General features: G+C 47.3%; 1 protein-coding gene across 2 annotated transcripts in view; it reads right to left on the bottom strand.

The window, feature by feature from the left end:
* The window catches only part of SGMS1 (sphingomyelin synthase 1), a 322,253-nt gene that overhangs the window by 38,541 nt on the left and 260,914 nt on the right, over positions 1-22,798 (bottom strand). The window contains exon 1 of one of the 2 annotated variants that reach the window (XM_040435302.1): positions 2,841-3,060. The exons of the other annotated variant lie outside the window; for it this stretch is intronic. The gene's annotated coding sequence lies outside the window, so the exon portion shown is untranslated. Of the gene's footprint in view, positions 1-2,840; positions 3,061-22,798 lie in introns of those variants that run through there. 2 annotated transcript variants of the gene reach the window in all.

Below are 22,798 nucleotides of genomic sequence, written 5' to 3'. Positions count from 1 at the left end.
GCCCGCAGATTTGTACCCATGACACTGGCTGACCTGTTACAAGCTGAAGGCATCCGTGTTGGTCCCATGTTCCTAAGTGTCCGCATTACTGAGAAAAATTATGTTTTAATATTTACAAATGATCCTCTATATATTAAGCTTTAAAGGGGTTATCCAGTTATTTTTATCCCATCTCGCCCACAGTGGTGAGCCTCACAAGAATGTCACCTTACCAAATATACGCTGCGCTCCTCGCTCTAATTATGTTGAGGGAACTTCTGCAACTTCCCAGTCCAGTTTCAACCCATAATGTACAGGGATTGCGCTGCAGCCAGGCAGCTTCGGGTGCAGGCACAACCACGTACATTGCGGGCTGAAATCACAGAAGTGCCCGCAGCATAATTAGACCGGGAAGAGCAGCATTGTAATAACTGGATAACCCCTTTAAGAGAACTACTACCCAGCCTAAAGCTTTATTTTCATCTGCATCTTCTGTTCTTAGTGGAAGCCATGCCGAAGTGTACAACAGATCCATCCCACAGATGGTTGTATTTTCAACACAAGAATACTGCTGTATGTTGAACGGATCTTAAAGGAATTGTCCAGCTTTGGGACATTATTAACTGTGGGCAGCAGCATGCTCCAACTGTAGAGAGAGAGAAGAGGAAAAAAATAAAAATCACACTCGTCTGCAGCTTGCGGCTTCGTTCCGGCTCTTTTTGGCAATCTTATTTCTTGGACTGCAAACTTTTGGACAGACGGGTCACAAGATGTGCCGCTTCAGCTTAGACAAGACCACCAAGAATGGACCAGCAAGAGAGTAGGATTTTTTTCTTCTTTTTTTAACACATGCAACACACTGCTGTGTAGTTCAAAACATACCAGAGTGGAGAACCCCTTGAAGGTCCTATGACAAAAGCCTAGGATCGGTGCAATTATTGATAACAAAAGGTGCCAGCAATCAGATAAATCAGCACTCAGCTGTCAGGTGATCGCATCTTTCTGTAGCCCCTGAGGGTCCCTTCACACGGTGCGGAAAAATCTGCCAGGAAATCCGCAGGATTGTTGTGGACTTTTTGGTGTGAAATATGGTGCAGATTTCTGTATGAGAACGTCTCCATTCTTCCGCAGCAGGAAAAAAAAAAAAATTAAAAATTCTGAGATTTTTCTGCATCGTTTTCCACAGTGGAATCCGTTTGCCAAAAGGACAGCATGGTGAAGATCTTCATGTGGCCGATTATCTGGCAGAATGTTCCGCAGCATGTGAAGGTACCTTAAAACGCCAGCAGCAGAACCGCGTGAACAGTGATGGGGACGAGCGACCGCAATAGCCATAGAGGTCAATGCAGCCGCAGATTCGTGGTCACAAGGTTCACGGCCCACAGGATAGCAAACATTTCCTGTGTCAATATATTTTACACCATTAATGGGAGACGTTAGGATTTTGAAAAGAAAATATAACTTCCTAATATAGATGGAAAAATGCCGCAGAGTGTGTGTGTGTGCATATATCCTGCGTGCAGCAGGCGCATAGTGCGCCTGCATATATCCTGCGTGCAGCAGGCGCATAGTGCGCCTGCATATATCCTGCGTGCAGCAGGCGCATAGTGCGCCTGCATATATCCTGCGTGCAGCAGGCGCATAGTGCACGTGTATACCCTGATTGCAGCATACGTATAGTGCACGTGTATACCCTGATTGCAGCATACGTATAGTGCACGTGTATACCCTGCGTGTAGCATACGTATAGTGCACGTGTATACCCTGCGTGCAGCATACGTATAGTGCACGTGTATACCCTGCGTGCAGCATACGTATAGTGCACGTGTATACCCTGTGCAGGAACACCACTTCTGTAAAACCCCCACAACCATTTCCAGCAGGACACTAATTGCAGCCGCCACCACAACCACCAGTGTGGCCCACAGCCCCAGGCTGACATCATCCACCACATCTTCTGACCTCCAGGACCACAATGCAGAACTCATGCCCCCCTCGGCGGTCGTAGTCATCGGTTTCGGTTGATACCTATACAAACAATCTACATTGTAGAGCGATGCGAACCGGTTTTGCATAAAACAAACGGCGCGCTTCCTAGAAATAATGATGTCCACCCTGACTCAAGGTCCACTGACCCCGCAGGAAGGATCGCACACAACAGGTGACATCACATATCCTGATTAACTTCTTTCTGCCCCCAAATAGCAGCATTCCTCATTTCCGTACGGTCAGCGACCTGCAGCACACAAGCCGAGGCAGGTACAGAGGGTCACGGAGTAAAAACGGACACATTGCTGTATGGTGGAGCGCTGACAACTGACACCCGGTTCCCATAAAGCGATGAAAACAGCTTCCAAACGTGAGGCGCACATGGTGCTGAGTAACCACACAGCTGGCACAGCCCTGGAAACCTTCACCCCAGCTCCTGGCACAGGTGGTTACCTGAGGTTAATGGCACAAATCCCAGGAAGGGGAGGGATTTAAAGGGTCAGTCCTCAAAATGAGCAAATGGGATCAATGTGACCAGACAGAAAGTACAACACACGGCAGTGACAGTATGTCCATAGGACAGCTACAAACAGTTCATGTGCAGCCGAGTGTAAGCTGCTGCTCTCTGCCACACTGCCCGCCTCCGTACCACCGAGCCGTCCCTGAAAGTTGTCAAAAAGTCGCTAATAACGCACAGCCCCGAGCTCCCCCCCTACATATGTAAGGCTATGGTGGGCTCCAGCTTCAGGGTAGGACTACAATTCCCAGACTGCCCCGTCAGACGAGCCAGCGCTGGGGTTCACTGGTAGTTGTAGTCCCACCACAAGTCGTACAGTCCGGTCTCCCCCCGGCTCAGTTCGCAGTGGACTCACCCGCTCTGCTCCGCACTGTACAGAAGACGCAGCTCGCTGGAGAAGTTTACTGGGAAATGCCTCGCGTCTGCGGGAAGGAGGAACAGACTGGGGGGCGGGAGTCCCGGCCGGAGCGGGCAGCCTATAGGAGGGCGGCAGGCCTACAGGCCTATTGTAATTAATGACTTCCAAGGCTGAGGGGGGGGGGGGGGTGTCCTCCCCGCGGATACTCGCAGGGTGTGGTGCTGCTCCCCGCTCGTCACGTTACTGCCCGGCCAAACAACTGCTCCATGTGGACGGGACCCTTCACTGTGGACAGGCGCATGTAAACAACCCCGCCCACAGCCGGCCGAGGATGCCGGTGCACGTGCCCAACCGTCCTATACCAGCTGCCCCTGCGTGTGCCTGACGGTCTCTATGGACCTGTATAGCGAGAGTTACTGCTGACAGTGTGAACTATCCCCTGCGGTTTTCCTCACTACTATGTTTCAGGGTGGGATTACACATAGCATGAGATATCAGAGAGAAGCTGTCACCACACAGAGCAGGTTTTATGAACCTGACATTTATATCTCTGCCTTTTCTGAACTTAAAGGGGTTGTTCACTCCTGGGGACCTTTTCTGTGGCCAGACCTGCAGTGGGGCTTATGCTTACCTCACCCCCGCGGTTGCAGCTCCATCGCTCCCCCTTGGGGGCTGCAGGTCTCGGGTCTCCCTTCATCAATATCTGGTTTGGCGCTGCAGCCAATGACCGGCCACTGCGGTGACTTGTCATGTGACCTGGCCATGCTGGGGAGTCTGCAGAAAAGGTCCCCAGGGGAGACGGACAGCTCTCTCTGAATACACACTTAGGGTCCAATCACAGAAATGTGCGCCGCACATTGCACGGGCACCGATCGTAGGGCCGCCATATGCGGACACAGGACCCATTCACTTGAATGGGGTCCGTGATTTGCATCAGACAGTCCGCACCACAAAAAAGTAGTGCATGCACTACTTTTTTGCAGTGTGGAGGCACAGACTGAAAACCTACGGAAGCGCTCCGTTCCGCACCGCAACTTCTGGATTGCGGATCCATTCAAGTGAATGGGTCCGCATCCGTGATGCAGTGCACAAATGGCTGGTGCCCGTTTAATGCGGGCCTCAATACATGCAACGGCCGTGTGCATGAAGCCCAAGGGCCGCAAAATATTAATGTCGCCCCCTGTGTTGCTTCTGAATTATTTGCGGACCCATTGACTTCAAAAGGGTCTGCGGTCTGCATTTTGCGGCCAACTATAGGACATGTACTTCATTTAGTACATGTACTTCATTCACTTAAGTCATCCGCCAAAAAGTACAGATGGCATCCGTATTTTGTGTACCTCAAAACGCACATGGTCCTGTGCGTGAGGCCTCATGCACACAACCATGTCTGTATTTCAGTCCGTCACTAGAAATACGGACATTAGGACATGTTCTGTCATTTGCAGAACAGACGTCTGCAGGCAGCGCCTGGATGACATCCAATTTTTTTTCTTTTTTTGAGGACCCATAGAAATGGGCCCGCGCTCTGTCCGCAAAGAATGCAGATCAGACATGTAGGCAAAATACAGTCGTGTGCGTAAGGCTCTACACAGATAATATTATCAGTCTCTGACACCTCCCCGCGTACAACTCAAGTCAGAAAAAGGGCTCGTGCGCACAACCGTTCTTTTAGTCGGCATCCAGACCTCATTTTTTGCAGGTCGGATGCGGACCCATTCACTTCAGTCGGATGCGGACCCATTCACTTCAGTCGGATGCGGACCCATTCACTTCAGTCGGATGCGGACCCATTCTCTTCAGTCGGATGCGGACCCATTTACTTCAGTTGGATGCGGACAGCACACCGCGCGTTGTCTGCATTCGTATGTCTGTTGTGCGGCATCTGCAAAAATATCGAACGTGTCCTATTCTTGTCCGCATTACGGACAAGGATTGGTCTGTTCTACTATGGGCCGGACGTTCCATTCCCCAAAATGCGGAAGGCACGCGGCTGGTATCCTTGTTTTGCGGACTGCTATGGTGGTGTGCATGAGCCCAAAGAGATATGTGTATAAATTGTACGTTTTACTGGATCTTTCCCCACTACACTATATATCAATCTGCTCAGCTCCTCCTGTTCTATAAGGCCCCTTTCACACGAGCAAGTTTTCCGCGCAGATGCAATGCGTGACGTGAACGCATAGCCCCCGCACTGAATCCTGACCCATTTATTTCAATGGTTTTGTGTACATGAGCATATTTTTTTTTCACGCATCAGTTCTGCGTTGCATGAAAAACACAGCATGTTCTATATTCTGCGTTTTTCACGCAGCCCTGGCCCCATAGAAGTGAATGGCGCTTCAGTGAAAAACGCATCGCATCCGGAAGCAAGTGCGGGTGCGATGCGTTTTTCACTGATGGTCGCTAAGAGATGTTGTTTGTAAACCTTCAGTTTTTTATTACGACGCATTGCACCCGCGCAGAAAAACTGAACGCTGCAGATTTTCGTTGAAAAATCCACTGCGGTTACGCTGCGTATGACCCCCCCCTTCCCCCACACACACACACTCTTGCTGTGCATGGGGGGGAGATTCTTGGCACAGCCACATGTGACACATGTACATTTTGCTGTAGCAGATTTGGTGCGGATTTTACTGCGGAAACGCAACCCATCTGCAGTGGAAATTTCACTGCTGAAAATCTCCCCTTTGTGGTCATACTAGTGTAGTATTAATTTGATACATGGCTCACAGGGTTAAAATATGATAAAGGAAATGCCAGGAGGGGCCCGCTCAGCCGTTGACCCGGCGCACACAGTGATTGGCTGATTGGGCCTTTCCTGGACCAGGAAGTGCAGAGGTGACAGGAGCAGCAGTTTCAGGATCGGTGAGGGTGAGTTTGGTTTCTTCTTTATTTTTAACCCCATGTGAGCTATATATATCAAAAAATGTAATACCGGTGGAAAACCCCTCAAAAAGAGGGGCACTGAGAAACATATTTAGTTTACCGGTAAATGGCTTTCCAGGAGTCCGGAATGACAGCACCCATGGATAATGTCCTTATTGACTTCTGTAGGGACAGGAAGAGAGACAGTCCCCTCCCCACCCCCTCTCTCCAGTGTTCTTATAACTTACTACACCGGATAGTCTGCCACATCTTTATTTTGAGAACAATGTTAATTCACACTATATACAGTAGCAGTACAAGTCATACAAACCAAATAGTGTACAAAAAGGGGGGGGGGGGGGGGTAGTATTGGGTGCTGTCATTCCGGACTCCTGGAAAGCCATTTACCGGTAAACTAAATATGTTTCCAGGACATCCTCCATGAGAGCACCCATGGAGAACTAACAACTTAGAACGTAATCTTAGAGGGGGGGACCACTGCCTGTAGGACTTTACGGCCGAAAGCTAAGTCCTGATTGGCCATTGAGTCTAGTCTGTAATGTCTGACAAAGGTAGTGGAGGAAGACCAGGTTGCTACTTTGCAGATCTGATCAATGGAAGCTCCTGCTTTCTCCGCCCAGGTTGTAGCCATGGCTCTGGTGGAATGAGCCCTCAAAGCTATGGGGCAAGACAAATTCTGCAGTTTATAACATTCCCGGATGGTCTCCTTGATCCAGCGGGCTAAAGAGGTTTTAGAGGCTTTGCATCCCTTGTTTTTACCACCGAATTGGATCAAGAGGTTTGGTGATTTTCTCCAAGGTTTTCGTCCGCTTGATGTAGGCGAGGACTGCTCTTCTCACATCCAGACAGTGGAACCGTTCCTCCTGTATGTTTTTGGGGGCGGTACAAAGTTAAGGGAGTATAATCTCCTGTTCTCTTTGAAACATTGAGACAACCTTGGGTAAAAAGGAATGATCCAACTTAAGAACTATCCTATCATCTAGGACCTTCAAAAAGGGTTCCCTAACTGACAGGGCCTGAATCTCGCCTATCCCACGGGCAGTAGTGATAGCTAGTAGAAATACCGTCTTGAAGGATAGAAGTTTGTCAGATATATTCTTAATGGGTTCGAAGGGAGAATCACATAAGCTGCTCAGTACTACATTTAAGTCCCACGTAGAAACCGTCATTAAGGTGGGCCGCATTCTGGAAACTGCCCTGATTAACCTCTTAACCCACCTGTGTTCTGCTAAGGGAAAGTCTAAGCAGCTACTTAAGGCCGAGATCTGCACCTTGAGTGTGCTAGGTTTTAAACCCATATCAAACCCTCTCTGGAGGAAATCTAGTATGTGGCCTATGGACGGATTTTCAGTCCCTGGGTGATTTTGGGCTAGCCAAGATGAGAATCTCTTCCATATTTTAAGATATATGGCCGAAGTTACTGGTTTACGGCCTTGTTGCAGGTTTGATATTACCTGATCGGAGAGACCCTTCTTCCTCAGGGTCTGCCTTTCAGGATCCAGGCAGTCAGTCTCAGCTTGTTGAGATTGGGATGTTCCAGAGGCCCTTGCGTTAACAGGTCTCTCCTGCATGGAAGGGGAAACTGATTTCTGACTGACATTTCCTTTAAGATAGGGTACCAGGCTCTCTTGGGCCAGTCTGGCGCAATTAGGATCAGAGTGGTAGAGCTGGTCCTCATCTTCTTTAAGATTGCCGGCATTAGGGGCAAAGGAGGAAAGGCGTAAGCCAGTTTCATGTCCCATCTTTGGGCTAGGGTGTCTACTGCCACTGGATTTCCACTGGGGTTTAGAGAGTAGAAACAGTCCAGCTGTGAATTTTACCTGGACGCGAAGAGATCTATCTCTGGTTGGCCCCATACCTGGCAGATCTGTTTGAAAACTTGCTTGTTCAGGCTCCATTCCCCCGCGTCGATCCTGTGACGACTTAGGAAGTCTGCTCTCGAGTTCTGAGACCCTTTTAAATGGGTCGCTGAAATGGACAGAACTTCCCTCTCTGCCCATGTGAAAATCTGATCTGCTAGATCCTGAAGGAGCGGGCATCTGGTTCCGCCCTGCCTCTTCAGATAACATACTGTCGTTATATTGTCTGATAATATCCTGACGTGTTGACCTTGGAGAAGGTGCTTGGCTGCTCTCAGTTCCCGGTAATTTGAGGACCTTATTCTGTCCCGAAGCACCCAAGAACCTTGGAAGAGATGTTGGTACACATGCCCCCCCCCCCCAACCATTCAGACTTGCGTCTGTGGTAACTGTTATGGCTGGAGTCATATTCCACGGGACCCCCTTCTCCAAATTCTCGGGTTCTATCCACCAGGACAGGGATTTCAAAACTCTGTCTGGCAATTTTATCCTGGAGTTCAGAGAGCGGTGGTCTCTGTCCCAGGCGGTCAATACTGCGTCCTGGAGTGGAACTGGGCCCAAGGTATAATTGAAATACAGGAGGTCATCAGTCCCAGGATCTGCATAGCTTCTCTGAGTGGGTTCTCTTTCTTTTGAACGACTCCATATTTTCTCTTATATTGATTTGTTTCCTCTCCGGCAGAAAGGAGTGCTGTGTCCTCGTGTCCAGGAGAGTGCCCAGGAACTATCTTTTTGATAGTTCACAATCCACCCCAGATCTTTGAATAGGGCCAAAGTCTGATGGATGTCCCCCTCCAGCTTTTGTACTGAATCTGCTATCAGCAGAAAATCGTCCAAGTAGGGCACAATTGTAATCGAACTCTGGCGAAGGTAGGCCATAATTTCCGATACTATCTTTGTGAAGAGACGGGGGGCAGATGAAATCCCAAACGGCAGGCACTGAAATTGGTAGTGAAGATTCTCCTCCTTGTACTTGACCGCAAACCTTAGATACTGTTGATGTTGAAGATGTATGGGGATGTGGTAGTACGCATCCTTGAGGTCCAATGTGCAAAGGTGAGCACCTGCTGGGATCAAAGGAGTAGTGGACCTTATTGATTGAACCTGTAGTAGGTCACCCACCTGTTAAGAAATTTTAAATTGATGATCGTCCTTACCGAACCGTCTGGCTTCTTCACAAAAAATAGTCTTGAATAGTGTCCTGTGAAATGCTGGGGAGGAGGGACCTGGGTGATGGCTCCCAGAACCAGAAGCTTTTGTACATCTGACAGCAGCTGTTGCTGAAGGAGAGGAGACTCGAAGTAAGTCAGCTGGAAGGTTTGTGGAGGAGGATTTCTGAAATCTATCCTGAAGCCGTCCCTGATGGAGTCCAGGATCCACTGATTGTGGGTGACTCGCTTCCAACTTTCCCAAAAGTGACGAAGTCTCCCACCTACCGGTCTGTCGTCATGGTTTCCCTGTGTTGGTATTGGGGTTGAAGAGGAAGCCCCTTCCCCTGCCCCCTTTGGGGTAGCTCCAACGGCCTGATTTACCTTTCCCTCTATAAGACTTGGCCTGACTCTGGCCAGAGGCTCTACGAAAGGGCTGCGGTTTTTTAGGTCTTTCTTCAGGAAACCCTTTTTTGTTGTTATCAGCCGCGTTTTGGAGGATAGAGTCCAAGACTGGGCCGAACATGAAAGAACCAGAGAATGGTATGGAGCAGAGTCTGTTTTTAGACGCTACATCCCCGGACCAGGACTTGAGCCAGAGGGCACGTCTAGCAGCTTTCGTCTGAGACTGTGATTTAGCTGCAAATCTAATAGATTCCGCTTAAGCGCCAGCCAGGAAACTTGAGGCCATTTTTAGCAAAGGGAGTGACTCTAGGATCTCTTCCCTGGATGTCTTAGCCCTGAGGTGATTCTCTAGTTGATTTATCAATAGGACTAAGGATCTGGAAGCTGAAGCAGCAATGTTAGTGTTAATTGCAGCCGCCCAGACTCCCAGGATTTTTTTCAGTAGACCATCCAACTTCCGATCCATGGGATCCCAAACGGGATTGAGGTCTTTTTTACTACCTTGGCCACCTGGACATCTACTTTTGGGACCTCGTCCCAGAGATTAGTGTCCTTCGGATCAAAGCGCAGTCTGTTTTTAAATTCTTTGGGAATGAAGAGCTTCTTTTCTCCATCTGCCCATTCTTCTGAAATGAGGTCTTTTAAATTTTTATTTACTGGAAAGACCTTCCTTTTCCTGACTTTAAGGCCCCCAAACATTTTGTCTTCAACGGAGCGTGCCTGTTCCTCCTCCTCAATAGCCATGGTCTGCCTAATGGCGGTGAGTAGGGGGTCTAGATCCTCCGATGAAAATAAATATCTCCTTTGTTCTTCCTGAGGATAGGACACTGAGTCCTCATCTTCCATTTCATCTGAAGCAGATAATCCCTCCTCCTCTGAATCAGAGTCTAACTGGATCCTGGCTCTTTTGGGGGGGGGGGGGGGGGGGGGGGGGATATGGTACTGGGTCTGGGTTCTGGCCCAAGGTTGCTGCCTGCACCTCCTCTCTTACGATAGCTCTTAAATCTGAGAGTAGAGATGACCGTTCGTCCTTAAGAATTTTGGAAAGGCATTCTGGGCATAATTGTTTTTTATATGGCTCCAGAAGCCTTGTTTGGCAGGTCGCACACTTTCTTCCCTTCTTTTTAGGGTCTCCATGTGATTTGTGCCGTGACTCTTTTGTAGTCTAAGGGAAAACGGATAAAGGACTACATTTAGAGTCAAAGATTCCCATAAAAAAAAAACTGTCTAAGCCATAAAAGCTGCTACTTACAGGGGCCTGGACGGGGGAGTCTGAGCAAGTCTCCTGCTTGTTAGACGCCTGGACCTCCATGATGCAACCTCACCAGGTTGCCATCAGACATTTAAATAGGTCTTTACTTACCGGTCCGCCCGTCGCCGCCTGGCTCCACCTCCTCCTGCTCTTCACAGGGGGACTCATTCCAAGGAAGAGTCAACCCCCTAGACATGCGAGACCTCCTGATTCGGAAGGTCTCCAGCATGCCGATGCGCGCTGCTATGACACTTCCGGTGACGCGTGCTGGCTTCCGGTCTCGGCAATCCAGGCCTAGCGCACGCAGGGGAGCGCAGGAGCCACTGCCGAGCCCAGAGCTCCGGAAGGGAGAAGCGGCTTCGGCGTCCCCAATCCTTGCGGCCATGCTTCAGAAAGGTATCGGGGACTATACCAGGGGACCACTTCCCAGAGGGGTGCTGGTTAAGGGGCTGCAGGAGTCTGAAAAGGAGAGGTAAGCACCCCCCGACCAGACTCGCCCCATTCCCTACCTAACTTGCTAAGAGGGAGTTTGTCTCACTCCCCCTATCCCAGTAGGGCAAAGAAGAAGACTGGAGAGAGGGGGTGGGGAGGGGCCTTTTAAACTGTCTCTCTTCCTGTCCCTACAGAAGCCAATGAGGACATCTTCCATGGGTGCTGTCATGGAGGACGTCCTGGAAATCATGATTCTGCTTAAATGTTTTACCTTCTTCATTGTCCTCCATAGTAATAGAGTCACGCCGCTCTGCCAAGGGGAATGGTAACACTCAATTTTACATATCCAGGAGGAATAACAGGAGGTACATAACAGCGTTATAAGATAAGATGCTCCAGAATACTAAAACAGAGATGTCAGGAGGGGTGATAGGTCCTCTTTAAAGGGGTATCCCCATCACGACACTTGCCATACATTTCCCATAGGGATGGAACCTACCTCTGGGACCCACTCCTAACTGGAGAAGGGGCCCCGCTTCGCACCTGTGGTCACACATCTATGGGAGTTGCACAGGCACACCTACTGGCTATGTAGCTTTACTGCTTATATGTGTGTGCAGCCATTATTTTTTTTATCATCTATGGGTACTTTCACACTAGCGGCAGGACGGATCCGACAGGCTGTTCACGCTGTTGTATCCGTCCTGCCGCTATTTCGCCGTGCCGCCAGACTGCCGCTCCGTCCCCATCGACTATAATGGGGACGGGGGCCAGAGCTCCGGCGCAGCACGGCCAGAGGCCGCCGGACTAAAAGTACTGCATGTCCGACTTTTTAGTCCGGCGGCCTCTCACCGCGCACTGCCATTATAGTCTATGGGGACGGAGCGGTAGAGCGACATAGCGGCAGGACGGATACGACAGTGTGAACAGCCTGTCGGATCTGTCCTGCCGCTAGTGTGAAAGTACCCTATGTTTGCTTTATGGATATGCACCTATGACTATGAATAAGAATGTGCCAGTCTAAATATTCTTGTAGTATATATTAAAGGTAGCGGCCTCTTTTAGACTGAGCAAACGCCCATCTGCCTGGGGCTTCTGAGCAGAGTACAAATGTAGCTGGTTCCTTCACTGCCCTGATAATGTGGACTTGGATAAGTCCAAGAGAGGCGGTATATTAGTGATAGGGACCCGTCCGCGGAAGCCACCTTGACGCTTGGTAGATGGGCCTGACACAAGTTTGATCAAAATGTGCGCTAAGAGCTTCCATTGATCCATTTATAGTAGGTATTATACCACTTGAATTTAGAATGATCCCCATTTCTCAGCTTTACTGCTTATATGTGTGTGCAGCCATTATTGTTAGTAATGGGGCGTTCAGAAATCTGTATATGTGCTCCAAATACTACCCCATTCAGATGACGGGAACTGATTTTTAGTCACTGAAATTTTTGCAAGAACTCTTCATCTTCATCTTCATCATACCCACAATGCACTGCTCGCTGGTAACAGGAAGCAGAACTCTGAAATTCACTGTAGACACAAATAAAGAAGAACATCTAACATCCGGATAAGGCCTCTTTCACACTACCGTTTTTTTTTTCCGTTTTGCGGGCCGTTTTTTGCCTTCTGTATACGGAACCACTCCGTATGCATTCCGTTTCCGTTTTTCCGTTCCGTTGAAAGATAGAACATGTCCTATTATTGCCCCTAAATCACGTTCCGTGGCTCCATTCAAGTCAATGGGTCCGCCAAAAAAACTGAACACATACGGAAATGCATCCGTATGTCTTCCGTATCCGTTCCGTTTTTGCGGAACCATCTATTGAAAATGTTATGCCCAGCCCAATTTTACGGAAAAACGGACCGGAAACTGAAAAACAACGGAAACAAAAAAACGGAACCGTGAAAAACGGACCGCAAAATACTGAAATAGCCATACGGTAGTGTGAAAGAGGTCTAATTAAGAAAGTCCCTGAAAGTATAGAAGGTCTGTTCACACACGGGTCGCTTACACAGGAGTGCATCTGTCTAACGGCAGTTAAAAAACGGGTACACCAGAACAATATGGCCTTTTAGGGGTTAAAAAAAATACCCCATTCATCCACTTGCACGTGCGGAGTCAGTTGCTCCTCTCTTCATTGAAAAGCACCTGCTGAAGGACCTGTACTCGGTGTGATGACGTCACCACTCGCTCATGCTGGGAGCACGCAGTGATGTCATCAAGGTGAGTGCAGGTCTTTCAGCAGAGGAGCGACTGACTCTGTGTGTGCAAGTGGATGAGGAGAGTATTTATATTTTTTTTTGCTAAAACGAAACATTACATCTGGGGGTGACTATGGGGGACATTATTACAGATGGGGGCCACTATGGGGGCATTATTACAGCTAGGGGCCACTATTACAGCTGGGGGCCACTATGGGGGGCTATTTTACAGATGGGGCCACTATGGGGAACATTATTACAGCTGAGGGACACTATGGCGGACAATTTTACAGATGTGGCCACTATTACAGCTGGGGGCCACTATGAGGGACTATTTTACAGATGGGGACACTATGGGGAACTATTTTACAGCTGAGGGACACTATGGGGACAATTTTACTGATAGGGCCACTATTACAGCTGATGGCCATTATGGGGGACTAAAGATGGGGCCACTATGGGGGACATTATTACAGCTGAGGGCCACTATGGGGGACAATTTTACAGATGGGGCCACTATTACAGCTGGGGGCCACTATGGGGGGACTATTTTACAAATGGGGGCCACCATGAGGGACAATTTTACAGATGGTGGCCACTATGGGGGACATTATTACAGCTGGGGGCCACTATGGGGACATTATGTGTACTGAGGGCACTGCAGGGGTTGGGATCTTTATAAAAAAAAATTGAAAAAGCCAATAAACTTCTCGATTTTTCATGACCATTTTTGAAAGCCATGAAAACGGATGCAAAACGACCATTAAAAACAGACAGACGGACAGAAAATGGAAGCACCAACGGCTGAAAAATGGCCATGAAAAACTGAGTGTGTTTTTTTAACGGATGTTTTTTTCACTCTTGTGCGCATGTAGCCAAAGTATACATGAGCTTAGTGTGGTGCTGTAATACGCTGCGTTTTTCCGCAATGTGTGCAGGTGGCCTTAATGCCACGCTGCAGATTTGTGTCATTGTGGACACAAGGTATGTGCTCCATGTATTCGGATGCTCCTGGGAAATCACCCATTTGTATGAACCCCGGACGCCCGTCCTCTCCTTATCAGAAAGGTAAACATCGCACAACAGATATGAAGCAACTGGGAGTCGCCAATAGTCACAGGAAGAGAAGCAGAGCCGGCATCACGTCGTGTCCTAGACCTGGCTCCACCGAGGCATCAAGCCGAGCGCGAACTGCCGTGAAATCACAACTTGGGGAGAAAGGTCACAATTGTTACTGCTGACCCCCATAGGGATCAATTAACCGCAAGACCTGATGTCTGTCTGCATCGCTTACCAAATATCCTATAAAGTTCTACTTCGAAGCAAATTGCCGTGACTGTGCTGACATCAATCATACGAGGTCGCCGGTGAAAGCCAAATCCGGCATCACATAGATAATAGGGCGCATTTACTAATCATGTAGCTCCAGAATTATGGGGGAAAATACACTAAAAATAATGGTGTTTTGATTCGCGCCAAATATATCAACTGTTTTCTCCTTATTTTTCACCAGAAAGAATGAAACACGCCAGAAAAGTATTTTGAATATTAAAGGGGGCGGGTCTACCAAATTGGCGTATATTATACCTAATTTATCCACTTATGTTTGGCTTAAAAGGCGCACAATGTAGCGGCAGATTAAGGTTACTTCTGTGGCAGTGTAAACTGTCAAAAAGGCGCACTTACAGCAATTAAATGTCGCATGTCAGCCTTAAAGGAGACGCATCTTCAAAATCAGGGTAAAAAATGTTGCATTTATTTATAAAACGACAGATTATTAGGCTACAATTACAAAAAGACCCACTTTAAAAATACCGTGCGCGTTTTGATTAATGAGGTAAAAACACATCACCACTTTTGGTTCATGATGTAAGGATTTTTCTGGCACATTACTGATAGCTGTCCCCCAATGTCTCCAGAACATGGCCAGAAACGCGAGCACGTAACTAAGAGCTATGGGCTTATTCAGACGGACGACAAGAAATGTGTCCATGTCCTGGAAGGTGAACATGGAGGAGATTTTTCTGGACTACACGCAGCTGGTGTCCGTGTGTGATCCGTTTTTCTCGCAGACCCATTCATATGATTTAAAGAGTCTTGCGGGAAAATAGGAGCAGGATGGTGCGCGCCGCACTTGTCTCGGTACAGACTGATGGTGTGAGCAGAAATTCGCTCATATGAATTGACGTATTGACTTTTAAAGGGAACCTGTCACCTGGATTTTGTGTATAGAGCTGAGGACATGGGTTGCTAGATGGCCGCTAGCGCATCCGCAATATCCATTCCACATAGCTCTGTGTGCTTTTATTGTGTAAAAAAACCGATTTGATACATATGCAAATTAACCAGAGATGAGCACCTGAGATTTGGCAATGGCATGTATAAAGATTATTGCCGGGGGGGGTTAATGGGGGGCACCTGTGATTTGACATGGAGGGGCTGATCTGGGTGAGTGGATGGCATGGAGGCACTGGGGAAGGGGGGACATCATGGCAGCCAGTGAAGGAATACGTTATTTTTAAGGTTTTTCTTATTAGATTACTCGATTAATTGTAAAAAAATAATCGATAGAATACTCGATTACTAAAACATTTGTTTACTGCAGCCCTAGTACGGTGTGCTCTGCTTCACTTCCAGGGCCTCTTTCTCTAGATAGGAGCAGGTTCCAGAGGTCGAGCCCACACCTATCTGACATTCATGGAATATCCTAGCCATATACCATCGGTGTCCCAGAAGGGAATGTCTATTCAAAGAAAAATGACCCCTTTCCGATAAAAGTGCCGCCCACCTCCCTTGGTGACTGAACTGCAGTCATGCACACAGCAAGATGTCTACACTAAGTAGAACAGCACTCGAGGCCTGGAGAGCAGTGGCCTACAGCAGGAAACAGAAAACGTCACCAGCTAGGCGTCTACCATATTCATAGACTACATCCAGCGTGGAGCCGCTTTACATAACATAGCAGGAATTTTCATCATCACCAGTTCCCCGATAAATTCTCATTGACGGGACTGCTAGTAACAAGCAATTAGCGTCACACTGCAGGGCCCTCGCTCCATCAGTGATGGTATCACTACACACACAGGACATATCATCAATACCATCTAATAGGTTATTTGGGAATCCACTCGTTAGATATGGACCCTAGTGCAGGGGTCTCGCTGCTGGTCCCTGCTGTTTTGCAACAGCTTGAAAGCTACAGATGGAGAGCCCAATTACTGGCTCCAAAGTCAGGTTGTGTTCTGCTGAGCCCAATATTGTGGCAGAACCCAGTGTCACCCTGGGAGCAGTGTGAACAATGCCATATTCCTCTAACAGAGAGACTGATTTACAGTATATAGAACAATAAGGTCTCTTGACCGTTTGTTCAGTCTGCATCAGAGCCGCATTTTTTGCGGTCTCATTCATTTCACCGTCGTGTGCTTTCCTCATCCGTGTGAACTCTCAGTGGCCCCACTGTTTTGGGGACAAAGATAGGACATGGGCAGCAGGGTGGCTCAGTGCTTAGCACTGGGGACAACATCTGCCTGGAGTTTGTATGTTCTCCCCGTGTTTGCGTGGGTTTCCTCCGGGTTCTCCATTTTCCTCCCACACTCCAAAGACATACTGAGAGGGGACTAAGATTGTGAGCCCCATTGGGGACAGCTTGATGCTAATGTCTGTAAAGCGCTGCGGAATATAGCAGTACTATATAAGTCAGTATAATAAATAAAATACATTTCTACAAGATAAAAAAAAATATAAAAAAAACGGAAGTGGACAAATAAGATTTACAGGGCAAGATAAGGACCTGACCGAGTCACCAGAAGCACACAGCTGCAATAAACCTATACGTACCAACCAGATTACAACTCCCCATGATAATGGCACCATCTATGAGCCTATCCATTGCTCTGGCTGACACAGACGATAATTACAATGGGCATAGAGTGGTAATTGAGAGGTGGGAGACCTAGCGAGGGAAAGCACACAATAACATGCAGAAACAAGTGAGGCCAGCTGCTTCCAAGGACAGACGGTGTGTGATGTGCGATATACGGGCTCATTACGGATCTCCGCTCTCCTAGACAGAAAAGGGCGCTGTAATCACAGCTCAGACACAACAGTGGTATAAACACTGCATTAACAAGAGCTGATTTCCTAATATACAGTCATGGCCAAACGTTTTGAGACTGACACAAATTTTGGTTTTCACAAAGTTTGTTGCCTCATTGTTTTTGGATCTTTTTGTCAGATGTCTCTATCGTACAATACAATTATAAGCATTTCATAATTATTTTTATTTTTTTCACTTTTATTGATGAATCCATCAAGTTTAGGCCTCATGCACACAACCGTTTTTCGGGTCCGCATCCGAGCCGCAGTTTTTGCGGCTCGGGTGCGGACCCATTCACTTCAATGGGGCCGCAAAAGATGCGGACAGCCCTCCGTGTGCTTTCCGCATCCGTTGCTTCGTTCCGAGGCCCCGCCAAAAAAAAATAGCATGTCCTATTCTTGTCCGTTTTGCGGACAAGAATAGGCATGTCTACAATAGGCCGCCCGTTCCGCAAATTGTGGAAGGCACACGGGCGGCTTACGTTTTTTGCGGACCGCAAAAAACGGTACGGTCGTGTGCATGTGGCCTTATGCAAAGACTCAATATTTACAGTGTTGACTGCAATTCGCCCTGGCATGGTGGATATCAGCTTCTGGGCCAAATCCTGACTGATGGCAGCTCATTCTTGCCGAATCAGTGTGTGAAGCCCATCACCATTTCTATATATTGGTTGTCCACCCGCTTTTTGCGGATTGACCAAAGGTTTTCAATGGGATTGAGATTTTTGGAGTTTCTTTGCCATGGACCTAAAATTTCAATGTTTTGTTCACTGAGCCACTTATCCATTTTTCTTGGTGCTCCATTATGCTGGAAAAATCGTTGGGAGAAGTTGCTCTCTCTTGGATGAGACAACCCTTGGACTGGCCCAACAAAGGATCCTCCAGGTGGGCCCAGTCTAGGAAGCCATAAACCCCAAATGTACAAGGGGAAAAATTGCATTTGGAGCCAATCACTAGCATCTATGTCTTAGGTTTGGAATCAATTAGACTTTATTGATAATATAGGGGTTCTTTGGGCCCAAAGAACCCCAGTCCGACGCTGATCATGATGATTGTCCATTACAAGCAGAGGGTCAAATTCCAAATACTGTAGTATCTGATTTTCAGTACTATGCTTCAATACTGGCTTGTATGGCTGGCCCAAGGTAAGGGTGGACTGTGGCCATTTTCTAAAATAGCTCAGTGTTCAGGGTACATTCACACGACTGTATAATTTTATCCGCATCCGATCCGAATCCATTCCGCATTTTGCGGAATAGTTGCGGATCCATTAATTTCTATGGGTGAATAAAATGTGCGGACAACGTTCAGTATGTTGTCCACATCCGTGTTTCCACATTTCTAGTCCGCAAATATATGAAGGTGGTACTACTATTGTCAGCACAGATCGGCCTTAATAATTATTATTTTTTTCCTTCAGTTTTTTGCAGACCGTAAAAAACGGAAGACATACTGTACTGTCTTCACTAACTATTGCATAGTCTGTTCATTTGTGTGCCTTCAGCACCATCTAGTGACCTTTATCTGTAAGTGCATCTTTTGCCTTGTTAAGTTATGCATATTTATTAGGTCACCTGACTTCCTGCTCACAGTGCTTTCTGGGAAAGAGACAGGCTCCTGCTTCCTTTTCTCCTCACCTCATGGAAGGAGCAGCTACACATTGTGTGTCTCTTACTAAAGCATCGTCGGTAAGGGATTAATTAATGTTTTTGTGTAAGTTTTGTGTACACTGTACTGTATATTCAGTTCTTGTATGATCATTTTCTTATAGTTTACCTTATCTACTGCCGGTTAATAAAACCACAGATTACAGAAAGAAGTCTCATCTTATTAACTAGTAGAATGGTGATATCTGCCTGTTGAACTGCATATAGACCCCGGGGGTACATGTTGTGAGAACAGGACAGTAAACGACGACTTCTAGCGAGAGAGACGCACCTGACTACACAGAAGTCTGTTACAGTCCACGCAATATCTGCAAACGGACACCATAGCGACTTCTATACAGTCCAGTGCTGCAAGGGGATAGCCGCTTCAAGCAATGTAGACACATTTGATTGCATACTGTGACCGCTCTCTAAGCACAGCGACCGGCATTCCACAGCACAATAGTCTCAACGCAGTTAAGTGTCTTTACCAACACCATGTCGCGTAGCACAGTATCAAGATACAAGACAAGATCAAGGAAGGATGGTTCCACTAAGTCGTCTTCCGTTAGCAATGCAGCTGCCATTGCCCGCGCAAAGGCAGAAGCCGCGAAGGTCAAAGCAGCCTTTGCCAAACAAGAAATGAAGATGAAAGAAGAAAAGGCACAGCTACAGGCTTCAATAGACATGCAAAAGGACCTCTTAGATGCAAAGCTAGAGGCTGAGAAAGCAAAGCAACAGGCTTCAATAGACATGCAAAAAATCCTCTTAGATGCAAAGCTAGAGAAACTCGCCGTAGAGAAAGAAACGGCAGCCGCCATAGCTGAAGCAGAGTTCTTGGAAGCAATGGAATACCCGAAAACCTGAAGTCACCGCAGTGTGCTTAGCCCAGAACTCGGCCAGCAAGATCCTGTACAACGCACTTCAGAGTACGTCCGTCAACACTCTAGACCAAACAGCAATGCTGATCCATTCCCAGGAACCGAAGATTTCACCTATGCCACAGAAGAATCATACTGTCCAAAAGAAAGAGTCACACTCGGATCCCAGTCCTACAAACAAGAGAGCCCAGAGCCATGTGACAAAACTCCAGCTAACTTCCCTGCACACCAAGGAAGCCAGCTTCCAGTCCAGCCTGCAGAACCACCTTATCCCACAAGACGATATGACATGGGCTAGCCTAAGTCAGAGACTCCATACAGGTATGACCACCCGCCGCACTGTCACCGTAACTTTCCACCTCCAACTAACCCTAGTAGTAACCATAGCACAATAGACTTTGCCAGGTTCTTTACTAAACGAGAGCTAGTTACAAAGGGACTGGCGAAGTTCAGTGATCGCCCTGAAAACTATAGACCATGGCGGGCCTCCTTTTATAACATTACAAAAGACTTGGGTCTGTCACACAGTGAGGAGATAGACTTCCTTGTAGATCGGCTTGGAAAAGACTCTGTAGAACATGCCAAGAGAATCAGGGATATTAATATAAACTACCCAGAGATTGGCCTAAAAATGATCTGGGATAGACTTGATGAATGTTATGGTTCTGCAGAGGTCATAGAGGATGCGTTGTTTAAAAGAATTGACGAATTCCCTAAAATATCTAGCTAAGGGTTCCAGAAACTTAGGGATTTAAGTGATCTACTGATGGAATTACAGGTTGCCGAAGGGGATTTACCGGGGCTTGCTTTCCTCGACACTGCCAGAGGTGTCAAACCGATTGTATTAAAGCTTCCCCACAACCTGCAGGAGAAATGGGTCTCCCACGGGTCAAGGTACAAACATATCCACAATGTGCCATTCCCTCCCTTCAGTGTGTTTGTTGACTTTGTAAGGCTAGAGGCCAATATTCGTAATGACCCTAGCTTTGATCTATCACAGTCTTGTGCCACTCCCTATGACCACAGATCACACAAAGGATCAGTGGCAGTGCACAAAACTAACATTTTACCTGCAGATTCTTACAGGCATTACAGCTCCGCCAGCCGCGAAACAGTCAAATGTCTGGTAAGCAGTGCCCTCTGCACAAGAAGCCTCACCCTCTTCTGAAGTGCAGAGCCTTTAGAGAAATGGCCATAGGAGATCGCAAAGCCTTCCTCAAAGAGAACCGCATTTGCTACAAGTGCTGCTCATCTACATCACATATTGCCAAAGACTGTCAGGTTAGTGTAAAATGCACAGAATGCAACAACTCAGATCACAACACGGCTCTACATCCTGGGCCTTTCCCATGGACCTCATCACAGAGTAACAGTGCCAGAGAGCATGGCAGGGAGGAAAGTAACTCTGAAGCTAACCCACCAGCAGTTACTTCACAATGCACTGAAGTCTGTAAAGGACTCATAGGCGGCAGGTCCTGCTCAAAAATCTGCCTTACAAAAGTATACCCAAAGGGCTGCAGAGACAAAGCCATCAATGTTTACGCTATCCTAGATGACCAAAGTAATGCGTCCCTAGCCAAATCTACTTTCTTTGACATTTTCAACATCAAAGGACCTAACACTCCTTATTCTCTAAAGACTTGTGCGGGTACTGTAGAAACAGCAGGGAGGAGAGCTAGTGGCTACCTAATTGAATCCATAGATGGTAAAACGTGTCTTTCCTTACCAACTATTACTGAATGTAACCAAATCCCTGATAATAGACACGAGATCCCTACACCAGAGATAGCCATACATCACCCCCATTTACAGCGTATAGCCCATCTCTTACCAAAACTTGATCCTAACGCTCAGATAATCCTACTCCTAGGGAGAGATATCTTACAAGTTCATAAAACTAGAGAACAGATTAATGGCCCACATCATGCTCCTTATGCCCAAAGGCATGACCTAGGATGGGTCATAGTAGGAGATGTCTGCTTAGGAAGCATACACAAACCAACCTCCATTAATAGCATGCTCACAAGCACATTAGATAATGGACGTCCCTCTATTTTCCAACCATGTAAAAACAACTTCCTCATAAAGGAACTGCCACATAGTACTCAACTACCTTGTTCTTTCATAGACTCTGTAGACCACGACATAGCTTGTGACAGTGATGAAGACCACTTAGGTTGCTCAGTGTTCCAAAGGACCAAGGAGGACAATCAGGTAGCAATGTCCCACGAAGACAGATTGTTTTTAGAAACCATGCAAAAGGAAATCACTAGGGATGAAACAAATAGTTGGGTCGCACCCCTTCCCTTCAGGCCTCAAAGACAACGTTTGCCTAACAACAGAGAGCAAATCTACAGACGTTTTGTCTCTCTAAGACGTAGCTTCCACAAGAAGCCAGAAATGAAAGATCACTTCTTCACTTCTTTACCTGCTCTCAGGTCCAGATCTTAACAACAAGCTCCTAGGAGTACTGCTTCGTTTTCGTAGACTCTGTTGCCTTCATGGGGGACATTCAGCAGATGTTTCATTGCTTTCTCGTTAAAGAGCAACACAGAAACTTCTTAAGATTTCTTTGGTTTATTGACAATGACCCCACAAAAGATATCGTGGAGTACCGCATGCGGGTACATATCTTTGGTAACAGCCCCTCTCCTGCAGTTACAACTTATGGTCTCAGACACTCTGCTCAGGAAGGCGAACTAGAATATGGGTCAGACGTCAGACAATTCGTAGAAAGAGACTTTTATGTAGATGACTGTCTAAAATCACTACCCACTGTTGAGGGCGCAGTAAGTCTCCTTAAGAGAGCTCAAGAAATGCTTGCATGCTCAAACCTGAGACTCCACAAAATAGCCTCCAATAGTAAGCAGCTCATAGAAGCATTTCCCTCTCAAGACCACTCAAACGACCTACAGAGTTTAGACTTAGGGACCGACTCCCTTCCTATACAACGTAGCCTTGGTCTCCTCTGGGATCTGAAATCAGACACGTTTACCTTCCAAGTCAGCCAGGAAGAGAAGCCCTTTACCCGTAGAGGTGTCCTGTCTGCCATAAACAGTCTTTATGATCCCTTGGGATTCACGGCCCCCGTTACAATCCAGGGCAAATCACTACTTAGAGTCTTAACTCAGGAGACATTGGATTGG

Source organism: Bufo bufo, chromosome 6, assembly GCF_905171765.1.
Source record: "Bufo bufo chromosome 6, aBufBuf1.1, whole genome shotgun sequence".
Taxonomy (NCBI): Eukaryota; Metazoa; Chordata; class Amphibia; order Anura; family Bufonidae; genus Bufo; species Bufo bufo.
The sequence above is the reverse complement of the archived record's forward strand: the minus strand, read 5'-3'. Positions and strand labels throughout refer to the sequence as shown.